Source organism: Bison bison, unplaced genomic scaffold (assembly GCF_000754665.1).
Source record: "Bison bison bison isolate TAMUID 2011002044 unplaced genomic scaffold, Bison_UMD1.0 scf7180017864132, whole genome shotgun sequence".
Classification (NCBI taxonomy): Eukaryota; Metazoa; Chordata; class Mammalia; order Artiodactyla; family Bovidae; genus Bison; species Bison bison.
The window spans coordinates 667,093-681,861 of NW_011494704.1; the positions used below are offsets into that span (position 1 = coordinate 667,093).

At 36.9% G+C, this 14,769-nt stretch overlaps 1 long non-coding RNA gene across 1 annotated transcript in view; it reads left to right on the plus strand.

Moving 5' to 3' along the window:
* Positions 1–3,151: 3,151 nt before the first annotated feature.
* The window catches only part of LOC104988382, a 47,991-nt gene continuing 36,373 nt past the window's right edge, over positions 3,152–14,769 (plus strand). The window contains exon 1 of the long non-coding RNA XR_825232.1: positions 3,152–3,203. This is a non-coding gene — a long non-coding RNA (uncharacterized LOC104988382). The remainder of the gene's footprint in view (positions 3,204–14,769) is intronic.

Below are 14,769 nucleotides of genomic sequence, written 5' to 3' on the forward strand. Positions count from 1 at the left end.
GAATTGAGTCATTCACTTCTTGGTCCCTAGTGCTAAGCCTAATACCTTGTTTATAGGTGTCACTTGAGGGAAGTTTGTTGAGTAAATGTTTGTAAAACAAATATAATCTTTAATGATGATATTGTCAGATATATGACTTTGGTAATTTGACTTTTAAGTATTGTGTTAGGAAAATTGAAAAAACTGCCAGTTATAACGGTTTGGAGACAAAGTATGCATTAATAGGAAAGAATAATTATAAACACAGAAATTTGATATAAGCTATATGATGAAATGTACATAACCATTAATAAACTATTCATATTATAATAGACTATTCACATTTTTATTGTGACAAACTTACTGTGTATCTAATAATTAAAACATAATTGTTAATGAAAGTGCTCAGTCACTCAGTTGTTTCAGATTCTTTTAGTATATTCATCAAAAATTATGTAAAACATGAAATGTACATTTGAGTATATCTTGAGCTGTTTGTTGTTTAATCACTAAGTTGTGTCTAATGGACTGTAGTCCCGTGGACAGTAGTCTGCCAAGCTTCTCTGCCCCTGGAATTTTCCAGCAAGAATACTGAAATGGGGTGCCATTTCCTGCTCCAGAGGATCATCCCAGTCCAGGGATCAAACCCACGTCTCTTGGGTCTCCTGCATTGGCAGGTGGATTCTTTACCACTAGTGCTACCTGGGAAGCCTAATTGTTAATGAAAAGTGAAAGTCTCCCAGTAGTGTGTGACTGCAATCCCATTCCTGGCTCCTCTGTCTATGGAATTATCCAGGCAAGAACACTGGAGTGGGTTTCCAGTTCCTTCTCCAGGAGATCTTCCCAACCCAGGGATCGAATGCAGATCTCCTGCATTGCAGGCAGATTCTTTACCAACTGAGCCACTAGGGAAGCCCTTAACTGTTAATGATAGGGTGATATTTATTCAATGTTTAAATAAATAATGACTGTCTCTTTAAATAACCAAATTAAATAGCACTTAAAATTTCTTTTTGACACTCTCAAATCAAATAAGTAACAATTATTATCTTTAGGTTGGAAGTATAGACTGATGAGATTTAAAATATTTTTCAAAAACTTAGCAATGTTTTTTGTAACAAATAAAATGGAATCCACTAGTATGTCCTTATTTATTTGATTGTGAGCTTTCAGTTTGAGAAAAAATAGAATCTATATGTAAGGTAAAGTTTACTTTATAATCAGACATGTGCCTTTACGTGTTTGGAGGTTAGAGACAACTCACAAGTCTTGGATTGGGTGAAGGCAATGATGTCATTTCATCCTCAGAACACTATTTGGAAGAGAAGTTGAAACAAATGCAAAATGAGGGGGAAGGCTTAGCCCAAGTGGATTTTTGTCTCATGAGATTTGCTGAAATGTATTATTTTTCCTAGAAATGCCTTAGGCCTAGCTTGTGCTTGTTTTAATTTTCTCCATATCCTTCGCAGGTTACTTTGTGTATTAGTAAGTATGAGTGGACTTGAACTGAATTTAGCTTGTTTGGACCCACTGCTCCTGAGTCAATTGGCATCCCAAAGGCATGAGGATAGAGCATTCCTTTTCAATAATTAATCTGTGGAACAATTTCCCACTCTATATAACTCCTGGAATTCTCACAAATAGTCACAAAGGATGGAAAACAGCTGGATGTTAAAGCAGATTACAGACCCAATAAGCCAACCTTATCAGCTTTCTTTTCCCGTCACTCCAAAGTATCAGGAGTGACAATTTCAGGAATTATGCATAAACTCAAAGCCACATCCTACTTTTAAATTCTTGGCATTATTTGGGCCAAGATTTTGTCTCTTTTTTAATTCCATTTGTCCTTTATTTCCTTTTGAATTATATTATTTCTAACAAATCTTTTGGTCTTCTTTTTTGGCTGTGCTGGGTCTTCCCTGCTGCTCACAGGCTTCTCGAGCTGCAGCGAGAGGTGGCTACTGTTCATTGTGGTTCACAGGCCTCTCGTGGTGGTGGCTTCTTTTGTGGAGCACTGGCTCTAGGCACTCCGGCTCCGTGGTTGCAGCTTGCAGACTCTAGAGCGCGGGCTCAGTAGTTGTGGCACACGGGCTTAGTTGCTCTGCGGCCTGTGGAATCTTCCCAGACCAGGGATCGAAGCTGTGTCCCCTGAATTGGCAGGAGGACTTCTATCCACTACTCCACCAGGGAAGTCCAAGAATTTGTCTTTTATGTGGTGTGTTTACATATGGATGAAAGTAGTGAAGTCATTTTCATTGAGAGCATTACCAGTTAGAGTCTGAAAGCTCTGAAGGTGGTGATTGGTATTATCATTCAATCAAGAGAAACAACAATTGACTTAGAAGGTGAATGGTAAAACAATATAGAGTCAGTGTTCATGAATGTATTCACACACTGCTGTATTCAAAATGGATAGCCAACAAGGACCTATATAGTACAGAACATGGAACTCTGCTGAATGTTAACATGGCAGCCTGGTTGGAGAGGGGTTGTTGGGGAGAAGGGATACATGTATATGTATGGCTGAGTTCTTTTGCTGTTCACCTGAAACTATCACAACATTGTTAATTGATTATTTGTTGTTGTTCAGTCACTAAATCATGTCCGACTCCTTGCGACCTCACAGATTGCAGCATGTCAGGCCTCCCTGTCCCTCACTATCTCCTGGAGTTTGCCCAAGTTCATATCCATTGAGTCAGTGATGCTATCCAACCATCTCATCCTCTGATACCCCAAAACAAAATAAAATGTTCAAAAGGAAAAAATAAGTTTAAAAAAGACCTAGGACATTAAATCAAAAGTAAACCCAACTGAAAATTGGTAGTTTTTAAATTTTATACTCATATAATTTGTGGACAAATTCTTGATGCATATGATTAGCCGTAAATTGAAAAACAAATGCAAAGATCAAATTTCCACCTCCACTCCCTAATCCCAAAGAAGGGAGTTGAAAAACTAATTTACACATTTTACTGGGTTGACTTATTTAAAGCACAGCTACCCTAAATGGTTATACATTTCTACATATATAGGTGTTAGCAGATATTTTTACATGGGCAAATCCTGAATAGGAGGAAAAAGTAATTTCGACTTTGGGCATACAACTAGCAAATTTAAGAATAGAAGTTTTCTTTTTAGTTTGTCCTAAAAATAACACCATGACCTTTGATTTCAGGTAGCAGGATGAAGTGACTGCTAGAGCCTGACTTCCTACTATGAAAAAGGTAAGGTATGGAAGAAAGGAACAATCCTAGTGGAAAGCCTAGCATAAGGTCACATATCGACCAAATCTTATTGTTTAGTATTTCTACTTGTAGACTAGATTTTACTCAACATAAACAGATAAAAAATATGTGCTTTTAATTTCAGCTTCTTTTTTTTTCCTGAAAAAATAAAAGGCAAAGCATCTATCCTATAAGATGAATCAACTTAAATAGTGTTTGCTAAGTACTGTATCTTCTAACTCTGGCCTCTCTAGAATTTATTTAATGTGGTTCATCTTCAGGAAGTTGCAGAGTAATGAAGAGTCATGCAGGAAGTAGTGACAATTTTAGTGTTATCTTTAGGAAAAGTTCCATGAAACAAAGGCAGCCATTTTTAAACTGTCTTAGAATAGGTTTTTTTTGAAGCTAGTTTAGGATCGTATAATAAAGCATGCCTATTATTTACAATTATTCCTTTAATAGTAATAATTTTCACATGTGTTTTGGTGATTAACAATACTATTGATATGATTCCCTAAAAGTCTCATGAGTTTTAGGTAAAGTTCTTAGATTTTTTTTTTTTCTTAAAGTTTGGAATAGATATTTAGAGACTTGTGCAAAGCCACATAAACCAGTTGTGGCAGAAATGGTGTTAAGGGCAGGTTTACTGACTTTAGCTCCATCTCCATTGTTCTGTTTTTTTCTCATTACTTCATCCTCTCTTATTTAATTTACTGTGGGAAAATATATTCTGAGAAAAATAAACATAAATGGAAAAGAGTAGTGTGAGTTCTGACTTACGGATGTTGTTTTAGCATCTTCAGCATCTTGGTGTATTTTGTTCCCAGGCTGTTAATGTCCGCAGTGGATGCTGACATACAGCAATGTGGTTCGAGACGTGGGCTCAGGAGGCAGGTGGTTGGGTAGGGCTGGTGCTTCTCCTCACTAAATGTGAGAGTTTATGTCTCAGCTGCTCCTTTGGAAGATGGAGAGTGTAGCAAAACCTACCTTTGGGGTAGATTGTGAGAATTCAATGAAGTATTGTTTATTTAAAGTGTTTATAATAGTGTTGATGTATATAGTAAGTGACCCCAAATGTTAAATACTATTATATTTGATTATTAATATTATCAAGGAAAATGAAAGATTTATTTTCGCCAATCAAAATACTAAAAAATCAGGGACCAGGAGAAATTCAGTTTTGGAAAAAGTGCTTCTCAGTGCTCCAGTGATCTTGCTCATAAGCATTGTTAGCTCATGGTAAGGGCCAGTAAATGAGAAACAGAATAATAATGTTTTCAATTAGTAAAAACTTCATAAGTGAGGTTAATCAGCAGCTTAGTTACTAAATTAAATTATCATGCTTTGAAATTCAGGCTTTATTCTGAAAAAAAAAATTTTGTTATATAGACTAAGAAGTCCCTTTAGATGTGGCATTAGTCCTCAGGATAGAAGCTTTGTGATGAATTCTAGGTAAGTGAATTTAGGATGTGGATTAAATATTCACTAAGTATGTGAGTTTAAAAATTATGAAAGTCTTGAGAATTTGTCTTAGAAAATCTGCTAAAAGTAAGTACCATAAAAGTAATAGTTTAATTTTTGGCTCTGATTATAGAAATTGTTAGCTTCTTTTTTCTCCTCCAGTTTAATATATATAAATAGTAAAGTTGGAAAAATATTTTTGATCATGTGGTCTTAAGCTTACAAAATTCTAACCGTAGCACCTTATTGCACAAATGGAATCTATAAAACCCAAAAGGAGCACCTGTGGTGTTGCAAGAATGGGAGGCTAGAGCTGGACTAACTGTTATTGCAAAACTCACCACTCCTGCAAAACTCATGAGTGTACCTCTTCTGTTAGTGTTGTTGAATGTCCCTGATCAGGGTTTGAACCTGCGTGCCCTGCAGAAGAAGCATAGTCTTAGCCACTGGACCACTGGGAAAGTCCCACGTACCTCTCCTTTAACTGGTGAGGAAACTGACTCCATAGATAGTATGTGCCTTGCTCAAAGACACTCCCAGACAGACAGTGGCAGAGCCAGTCTTGAATAAATATCTTCTCCTCTTCTGCTTTTTTTTTATTGTACCATATATCCGTCCTAGTATAGAATCTATAAATTAGAGCCCTTTAACAATCCAGATTCTTTTCTCTTCTCTTATTATAGAGGTATACCTGACAGAAAGTCCATTTAGCTTGCTATCAGCATGATGGGCATGCCCTTGGATCAGTACAAATCCTCCCAATGTTTAACTGATTAACTCATTAATCATCTGTTGATCACCTGCTCTGTGGACCTACTAGGCACCATGTTACTCCCTGGGGATATCAAGCTGATGACAATGCCTTCATTTCCCTCATAGGTATAAGAGGAATATATACAGAGATACATAAGTGAATACTATGTATCTTGAAGTGGCTTAACTAGAAAGTAAAAATTGTGTGAAAATACTAACTTTAAACATTAAATATTTGTCATTATATAATGCTCTGTTCATGGTAAATGAAATACTTATATACTAGAATGGCAGGATATTAACTACTTTTTATTTAGACTTAAAATATTATTCATTTATTTGGCTGCGTTGGGGTTTTAATTGCGACACGTAGGATTTTTGTTGTGGTGCACAGATTCTCTAGTTGTGGTGTCTTGGCTCACTCATTGCTACTCTCCAGAAGCCTTCTAAATATGAATCCTTCAATGTCTTTGGGAAATGGGAAAAGACAATAGTTTTAGAAATTTATGCTGACCTTAAAAAAGAGAAGATGAATACCTGTAGGTGGTTTGACAATTGACAAGCTCAGGAAAATGTTCTTGGGAATGTGCAATAATGGTTTGTTCAGATTAGATGACATCCTGAATCAGAAAGGGCTTTTACAGATCCACAGTTATTTCAGCTGTCAACCCACAGGATGCCAAGCACTAAAGCATGTTCTGTGAGAGTCAGTGTCATGGGAGACAATTTTTGGAGTGAGTCTCACATTTCTCTGTCTTGTGAGCAGAAGAAATAACTAACTTTGTTCCATTCTATTATTTCCAGACTGTTTGTACAGTGAACAGCCTTAAAAAATGGAGATAATATCTCCCTTCAGAGCAAAGAGCAGGCATGCTTAATGCCCAATATAAAAGATTCAGGTTCCCTAAGCTCAGGGTCCCTCTCCTATAAAGCTTATTATATATGTCCAGGTGTCACCTGACCTTCTATACTGATCTTCTGACTACCATTAGTACTAAGAGGAATAAAGTCAGTTGTCTCTGATGCAGGCATGTCACATCTTCTTCCAGCATCTGTAAAAGTATGTATGACAGTCTGAATGTTAGTTTGCAGATAGCCTTCACAGCACAGTTCTGGCAGCTGACAAGACATCTCTTCCCTCTTCTAATCTCTGGTCTAGTGAAAAAAAAAAAAAGGCACAAGACATTTTGGGTCCATGAGTATAGTTTCCTGAGTTGTGTATTTTTAGCAGGATGATTCTGGCATCTCAGAATGCACATTGTTTGTGGAAACCAGATATGTAGTTGGTGGAGACTAATCAGCCAATCATGACACTACAGAGAATTTGAAGACTTTTAGATAATTCACTTCTACTCCTCTGCTGCAGACTTCAGTCTCTTTAAGACCAGCCTTAAGCAAACCTGGGATGTAGGTCTTTGGTCTGAAGAACTGCTTTTACTTTTTCCTTTCATTACTTAACACATTTAGAAATTATCCTCATTGTTCCTCACTGGGCTGGATTTTCATTCTTAACTGTGTACTAGACTTCCATTTCTGAATACACTTGAAATGAATTCCATTTCATTTTTGGATGATAATTCTTGATATTATCATGAATGATTGACATTAACACAACAAACCATTTCTGATGAGATTTAAGATCATTTAAGATGTGGATTTTTTTTTCTATAATATTGTAGATTAAGTAGGGGCTGGTCATGGATAGGAAAGTTCTCCAACCTTGGTGTCTCCTCTCCTGAAAGGTTAATACAGTTTTCTAGGATTTAATGATGCCCAAAGACTCTGAGGTTCACTTCTGTACATGACTCATTTTGTTTATATTCACTATCTTCAGAGTTTGTTTGGTTTTTTTTGTGCCATGTCACGTACCATGTGGAATCTTATTAATAGTTTCCCAATCAGGGATTGAACCTGTGCTCCCTGCAGAGAAAGTATGGAGTCCCAACCAATGGACCACCAGGGAAATTCTTGTCTTCAGGGTCTGGACCTCAGTTTGGTCCCATTAACTTATGGTTCACTTATTCTTCCACAGTTCTACCCCCTCCCTTCCAACCTCTCAATAAGTCACCCATTTGATTCTGGGAGCTGGTTAACCCTGATGCCGTGCAGAAACTCAATAACCATTTGTAGAATGATTCGGTGAAGGTATTGGGTCTTTCTTACTTGAGCCTTTTAACCAGTACTCTTCAATATAACCAGTTCCTTGATTTCCAATAAAATAATACATGGAAAGAGTGGTAATAATGCCACAAATCATATGATAATAACAACATTGGCCGAGAGCTTACGATACTGTGCCAAGTACTTTAGATATTAATATATAGCCTTATTTAATCTCCACAAGGTTACTGTATTATTATCAATACATCAATTATTTATTTTACAGATTTAAAAAATGGGTACAACAGAGAAAGTTTGTAGTTTTACTAAAGTCACGCAGTGACAGAACTGAGATTCTTTTCTACCTTCTAAAAGAGCCAGGGGTATCTGGTGCACATATTCTATGGTTGAAGAGGAGAACTGAACTTTTACTTTTGGCCAAGGCTGAGATAAATCATCCATAAAATTGTCTTCTTTGTCACAGGATCCGGTAAAAGGTCAGAGCCAAACTAGAAAAGCTAGCCTTCGTTGAAAGCAAGCTGTGCGTATTCTCACCCAACTACTCATTTACACAGCTCTCTTGCATATTAGTTGGATGATTAAAAAGAATAAAAATTCTCCATGAAAATTTCTATGGTACACTCCTTGGTGGTGTACTTCTGGCTATAATGAAATGTATTTGAGTTTTTTCTTTTGTCTTATCAGAATTCTTCCTAACTGAATGGCCTGTGGCACAAACTTACTTTCCCAGCTCTATTATGTGAGTGGGTGCTGAATAATTTATTTCATATTATTTGAGGTCTTGGGCGTATTATTAGAATGAGAGGAAACCATGAAAATTATGGGTTCTTGGTTCACTACTTTAACAAATATTTACTGAGGGCCAATAAAAACAATAATTACTGCATGAGCGGAAAACAAAAAGACACAGTCCTCGCCTCCTCAGACTTGGTTGTTGAAGGTTTAGTTTGCATTGTTTATATCAAAGAGCCTTACAAATAAATATAAAAATAAAGCTGGGATAGGTACTTAGAAGGAGAGTCCATAATAGTATACCTGTAAGCATTAGGGGGAGTGGGTCAAGTTGGGGAGGTCAAGTAGTGTATTTCTGAAGAAATGAAGGCTGAGCCAAGGTCAGGTACAGTTGTTACCCAGATGAAAGGAGACCAGCGATAGGGATATGAAACAGCACAGTATAGTTCAGCTCACTGAGTATTTACAGAATGCCCACCATATACCAGACATTATGCTTAGATGTTGGGAAATACAAAATGAATGAGACATGGTTTTTGCCCTGGTAAATAACTCACTATCAGGGTTTCATCTTCAGGTAGTTGAGAAATTAGGAGAGTCACATCATTTGTGATTTTTTGGCTTTTCTGTGTAGTTTGAGTTTTCCTTTGTTGTCAGAATTCCCTCAGCTAGGCAAGTCCTTCTCAGGAAAACGAACATGGCTTTTTGTCATGGAATCAGGGTTTAAAAATGAATATACATAGTCTTCTAGTTCAAGTCCAGCAATACTATTCTAGGTTTTACCATCAACTGAATGTGGCTTCACAATGGAGCACAGGCCAGTTTCAGAGCCTGCCGACGGCACAGTTCCAGGAAGGAAGCCTGACTGCCACCAAACAAGAAACCCATTATTTCTTTATCTCTGTCTTTTTTAACCATTAACTCAATTACTCTGTTGAGTAAAATTGGTCAATAATTAATCCAGCCATAGAAACAATGGATAAACACACTGTATGTGCACTTGATTAATCTGTTTTCATGTTAAGTGTCACTCATATCTGGAGTACAAACTCCTCAGGACACACAAGTCACACACATATCAAAATCAAGGTGTAAACAAAGGGGAGAGGCAGCAACTGTGGAAAAAGAGAGATTGCCCAAAACCACAGAAACAGGATGAAATAGCATACTCCAGGGCTGGATCTCTGCCCCAGGCTCTGGGACATGTCCTCATTCATGGTACCCACCAGGAGCATATTCTAGGCCTGCATCTTGCTCTCTGCAAAGGGCTAGGCCCCCTCATCATCTTTGAGCCTGTGATTCTGTCCTAGCTCCCTATTCCAGAATCTATGGGCTCTTTCCCTGCTTGGCTTCGTACCCTAGTCTTGGAGGAGAACTTTCTCCAGGGCCACTTCTGAGCAATGTGCCTCTGCTCTTCTGTTTGATCTTGACTGCACCAAGCCAAAAGCCACTGCACCACCAAGTTCTAGGTACCTGGGATGCCATCCTGACCCACCCTGCTTGGCCTGCTCCTTTTTCTAGGATGGACAGACCCCCACACAGGACTGGATGAGAAAGATAGTAACACCCAGACCTGTGTCTCAGTTCTGCTATCTCATTTCATTTTTTCTTACTTTTCACTCTTCTTTGCAAGGACTCACAAACTTCATTTGTAGTTAGTGTCAATATATTATGCTACTGAGGCTTTCTCTTCCTGGATGCAAATCCTAAACACTTGTTTTCTTTTTCTGTGTTTCATTATTATTAATTTTTTTTGTTTTTTTTTTTCATCTTTGAGGATTGTTCTGTTAGGCGACAAGTAATATTTCTAAGGGGACCCTTAGGTATTGCATCACTAAATGAATTGTCTAACTTCACAATGTGCCCTTGATTATGGAGCAATCAAGTAGAAAAGGAGAACAGCTCTCAAATTTTCTTTCTTAACTGAGTATGCATAAGCACTATTGTTCAGATCCAATATACATATTAACTAAGTGATTGAATGTTAGTAGTTTGAATTTACCAACTAAGGAGTTTTAGTTTTGAAGAGTGGAGGAAATTAAGTTACAGACAATGTCATTAAGTGGCCTTCTGGAAAATGCAAAATATACCTCTGTCTTCACAATCCATGAACATGTTGAGACTTTGCTTTTGAAAATGCAGTCTGTGTTCTGTCTAACAATTCCACACTCTTCCTGTGAAGAGTTATTATCAACCCTGTTGATGAGAGCTGTGATTTTTGCCTAAAATTTCTAAATGAATGTGAATGTCTACCAAGTTGTTTGTCTATCTGTCTAGCAAGTCGTTTGCATCATCTTGTTTCCAGATTATTCTGAAAATGAAATTTAATGTGCACCGTTTTACCCCTTGAACAGTTATTCAAACTGTTTCTGCTTACTTTTTTTTTCTGGAAATATTATTAACAATATACTCCAGTAATGATCTAGCCCAAGATGTTCTTGTGTTATTTTGGAGCTAGTTGCTAGTGACTCATAGCACGTTGGACGTCCAAGCTATGGTTAACTGGTGGTCAAGTTAGGAAATTCTGTTCCCATTAACTCTCCTTTTCTTAGCCCAGAATACCTCTCTACTCATTTCTTTTTTTTTTTTGATTCGTCATGCTCATAGTCTCTGCTTGGTGTTTTCAAACCCAAAGTAGATGCAATGACATGCCATAATGAGTATTGTTCCTACTACACTTCCAGCTTAACTAAAAACAGGAAATACAGGCCATTTCATGGAAAAGCCCACTTTTGTGACATTTCCAACCCAAAAGCTTTGGAATAACTTTGAGTATCTGAACTTTTGGCTTCTTACTTACAGTAAACCTTCTAACTTCAGAATTTTAGCACCATTTCTACTTATAAGATGATGCCTTCCATATTTAGACTATGCTGGCACATGAACTAGTTTGCTTTGAAACCATTTTTATTTAATGTTAGGATGTACTTGTAGCCAAAAAAATCGATGTGAGAAAGTTGTGTGAATCTCAAGATTTAGAGCATAATTGTAGAAAGAGATACACTTCCCATAGTTACAAGACTTTCCTTACTTATTGGACAGTTTACTTAAAATGGGTCTGTTTTTATGAGGTTTTACCCATTAAGTGAATATTTGATGTATAAGTTTGTTACGTAAATTAAACACAGAAGCAAAAATTCTAGTTTAGGTAAAAATAGTCTGACAACTCTTTTGGTAAGGATTGTCAGGCCCTACCAGGAAATAAATTTAAATTACTTTGCCCTTTAATAATCAACCAATTGACTTTTAGTAATCCTAGGAGTCAGAGGGAGTTTAAAGTTAGAACCTCGTGTGCACTGTATTTTTTCAAGATCCAGTGAGGTAAAAATCTCATTGAGTCAATTAAGAAAAGAAGTCACATAAGGTTACGTTTATTTGATTCCAAAAAAGTAGAGTGGCCTTGGACAATTCATTATGTTATTTTTCAGTGTCTGTGAGGGGCCTATTTTTTCTTGGTTTCTTCCATATTGTGTGGCTGTGTGGACTGACTGTAATGAATTGGATGGGTTGCGTTGTTTCATTCATTCTCTTCTGACTTAGCCATGTACTGTAATCTTACAAAACCATTCACCATGGTTTTCAAGCGTGATAAATGGTGGCATGAACTGTAATTCCAAGTTCAGTTGTTAAATAAGTTTATATCATTTCCCTTTGTAAGATACAATTTACTACATTTCTATTTTGATCTTTGATTTAGTTTTAAAGGCAAGTCATCTCAAGGAAGGGAGATGAAAAAAATAGTAATGTCAAGGAACATGGAGGTTAGAGATAACAGAAGCATTTTCAGAAGGATCAGGGCTCTCTAGCCTTAACCTTTATTGAGGAAAGATTTTAACTCAATGTTTGTTGAAGTTCTGAAATGACCAAATAGTAGTTCCTTTTATTCTGTTTCTTGCTGTTATTTAGCTGGAATGTACTGGACAGGATTAGAAATGACTGTTCTTTCTTTCTTTTTTTATGATTCAGACAAAAAGAAAAGTGCCAGAGTTCTTAAAAATAATCTTTCTTTATGAGATTTCAAGCCTTTGTGTAGACTCAGAAAGTGGAGACAGTATCTAGGTTTTTACAGAGTTTATCAAACTGTACATAACATACTAAACTTTAAAATTTTGCTCATGATTGAGTTGACAATATAATCTTCCATCCCAGGTCAACCCTCCTCCCCTAAACCTTCTTCCAAAGCAAGAAAAATAAAGTAAAAGATGGCTAATAACCTGTTAAAATGCTGCAGAAGCCAAACATTTTTCTATTGTGTCTGTATCACATGATATCCACTCTCCTCTGCGTAATTCTTGGAATAATATCACTCACAAGTTAAGATCTTACATTTAAGATTTTTAAGCTCTAGCTGAATAATGCTGGATAAGTTAGAAAGTCCTAATGGTGAACTTATAAAGAAATGTTGACAGGGCTTGGATTCTCATAGTGCTGGTGGGTACCATGATTATAATAATGGTTTCCTTTAAAACTCTTCCATTTAATGTTCCAAACATTGGAATTTGTAGTTTTTCCTTTGGTCCAGAGATCAAAAACATGAACAATTTTATATTTCTTAGGCTGGATGGCCTCTGTGTTTCCACAATTTCTGTGGGAAAGCAATCCACTCTTTCTCAATTTTATTAAAACCACCATCTTGGCTCCACTATGTGTCATTACTAGCACTTTCATTATGTTTCATATCTCCGTTTAGGAAGTTGGACTCTGCTTATTGCTTTTCTTTGTTCTTATTGGTTTTTAAAAACTACGTACTGTAAGTGAAAAATGGTTTAGAAATCGAAGATAGGGTAACACATGAGGTTAAAAAAGTATTGTGAGAGACAGATTATTTGAGGTCAAACCCTTCTGGCCACTTAGTATCTTTGTGAGTTAGGCAAGCTGTATGACTCTAAGCCTTATTTCCCTAATCTGTAAACTGCATATATTAATAGTATCTGCCTTGTGAGGATTTTGTAATAATTAAATAAGGTAACAAATGTGAAGTGATTGGATCACAGTAAATTCTCAACAGTTGGTACCATTAATTACCAAGTTATTTAGTTATGTATTTAATTGAGGGGTATATTGGACTAGGAAGCTATTCCCTTCTCCAGGGAATCTTCCTGACCCAGGGTTCAAGCCCAGGTCTGCAATGCAGGAGACCCAGATTCAATCCTTGGGTCAGGAAGATCTGCTGGAGAAGAGAATGGCAACCCACTCCAGTATTCTTGCCTGGAGAATTTCATGGACAGAGGAGCCTGGTGGGTTACAGTCCATGGGGTTGCAAAGAGTTGGACATGACTGAGTGAATAACACACGCACACACACACAGTTGCTTTATGATATTGTGTTGTTTCCTGATGTACAGTAAATTGAATCAGCTCTGTGTATACATATACCCCCTCCCTCTTAGGCCTCTCTCCCACCCCCTCCATCCCACTCTTTTAGGTCACCATAGAGCAATGTGCTATTACAGCAGATTCCCACTAGCTACCTATCTTACACATGATAGTGTATGTATGTTGTTCTATTTATTTGGAAATATTATCTAGCAACAGTTACTGTATTACTAAGAAAGCTTTATTTTATAACAGGCATATCTTAGTGTTTTTGTTTTTAAATAAGATAAATTAAACTTTATTCATTCAGTAGATCTTTATTGGGTACTTACTATTTGCCAGTTGACAAAACACACCTTCTTCTGTTATAAATTATGATGTTTGCCTTTGTCTTTTTCTGTTTTGTTGTGTTTTTGTGGTTATCAGATTATGGAAATTCCTCAGTATTCCTAATTTGCTAAAAAGTTTTTCTACCATGAATGAACATGAGTTTTATCAAATGATTATTTTTCCCTAGCTCTTTTGAGATGACCATATGAGTTTTCAGGTTCCCATGGTGGCTCAGTTGGTAAAAGAATCAACCTGCAATGCAGGAGACACGAGTTTGATCCCTGGGTCAGGAAGATTCCCTGGAGAAGGAAATGGCAACTCACAAGAGTATTATTGCCTGAGAAGTCCCATGGACAGAGGAGCCTGGCAGGCTACAGTCCACGGAGTCACAAGAGTCAGACATGACTTAGTGAGTAAATAACAACAACATATGAGTTTTCTCTTTTTCTTTCAGTTTGTTGAATTTTATTAAAAGATTTTAAATATTAAATCACCTGGGCACATTTAGTGGAGACAAATCTTAGTTTTGGTATTTATCCTTTTAATTTACAACTGAATTTAATTTTGTGCTTATATTTTGTGTCATGAATTTTATATATGTGTTCAGGGGAGAGATTTGCTTGTTAATAGTTGTATTTCTTTTATACAGAATTCTTGTTCAATGTTGATATCACATATTGCCCTCACAAAATGAGGTTGGAAGTATTTCCTTATCCTCTTTTTTCTGGAAGCCTTGTGTTGCTGCTGCTGCTGCTAAGTCGCTTCAGTTGTGTCCGACTCTGTGTGATCCCATAGATGGCAGCCCACTAGGCTCCCCCGTCCCCGGGATTCTCCAGGCAAGAACACTGGAGTGG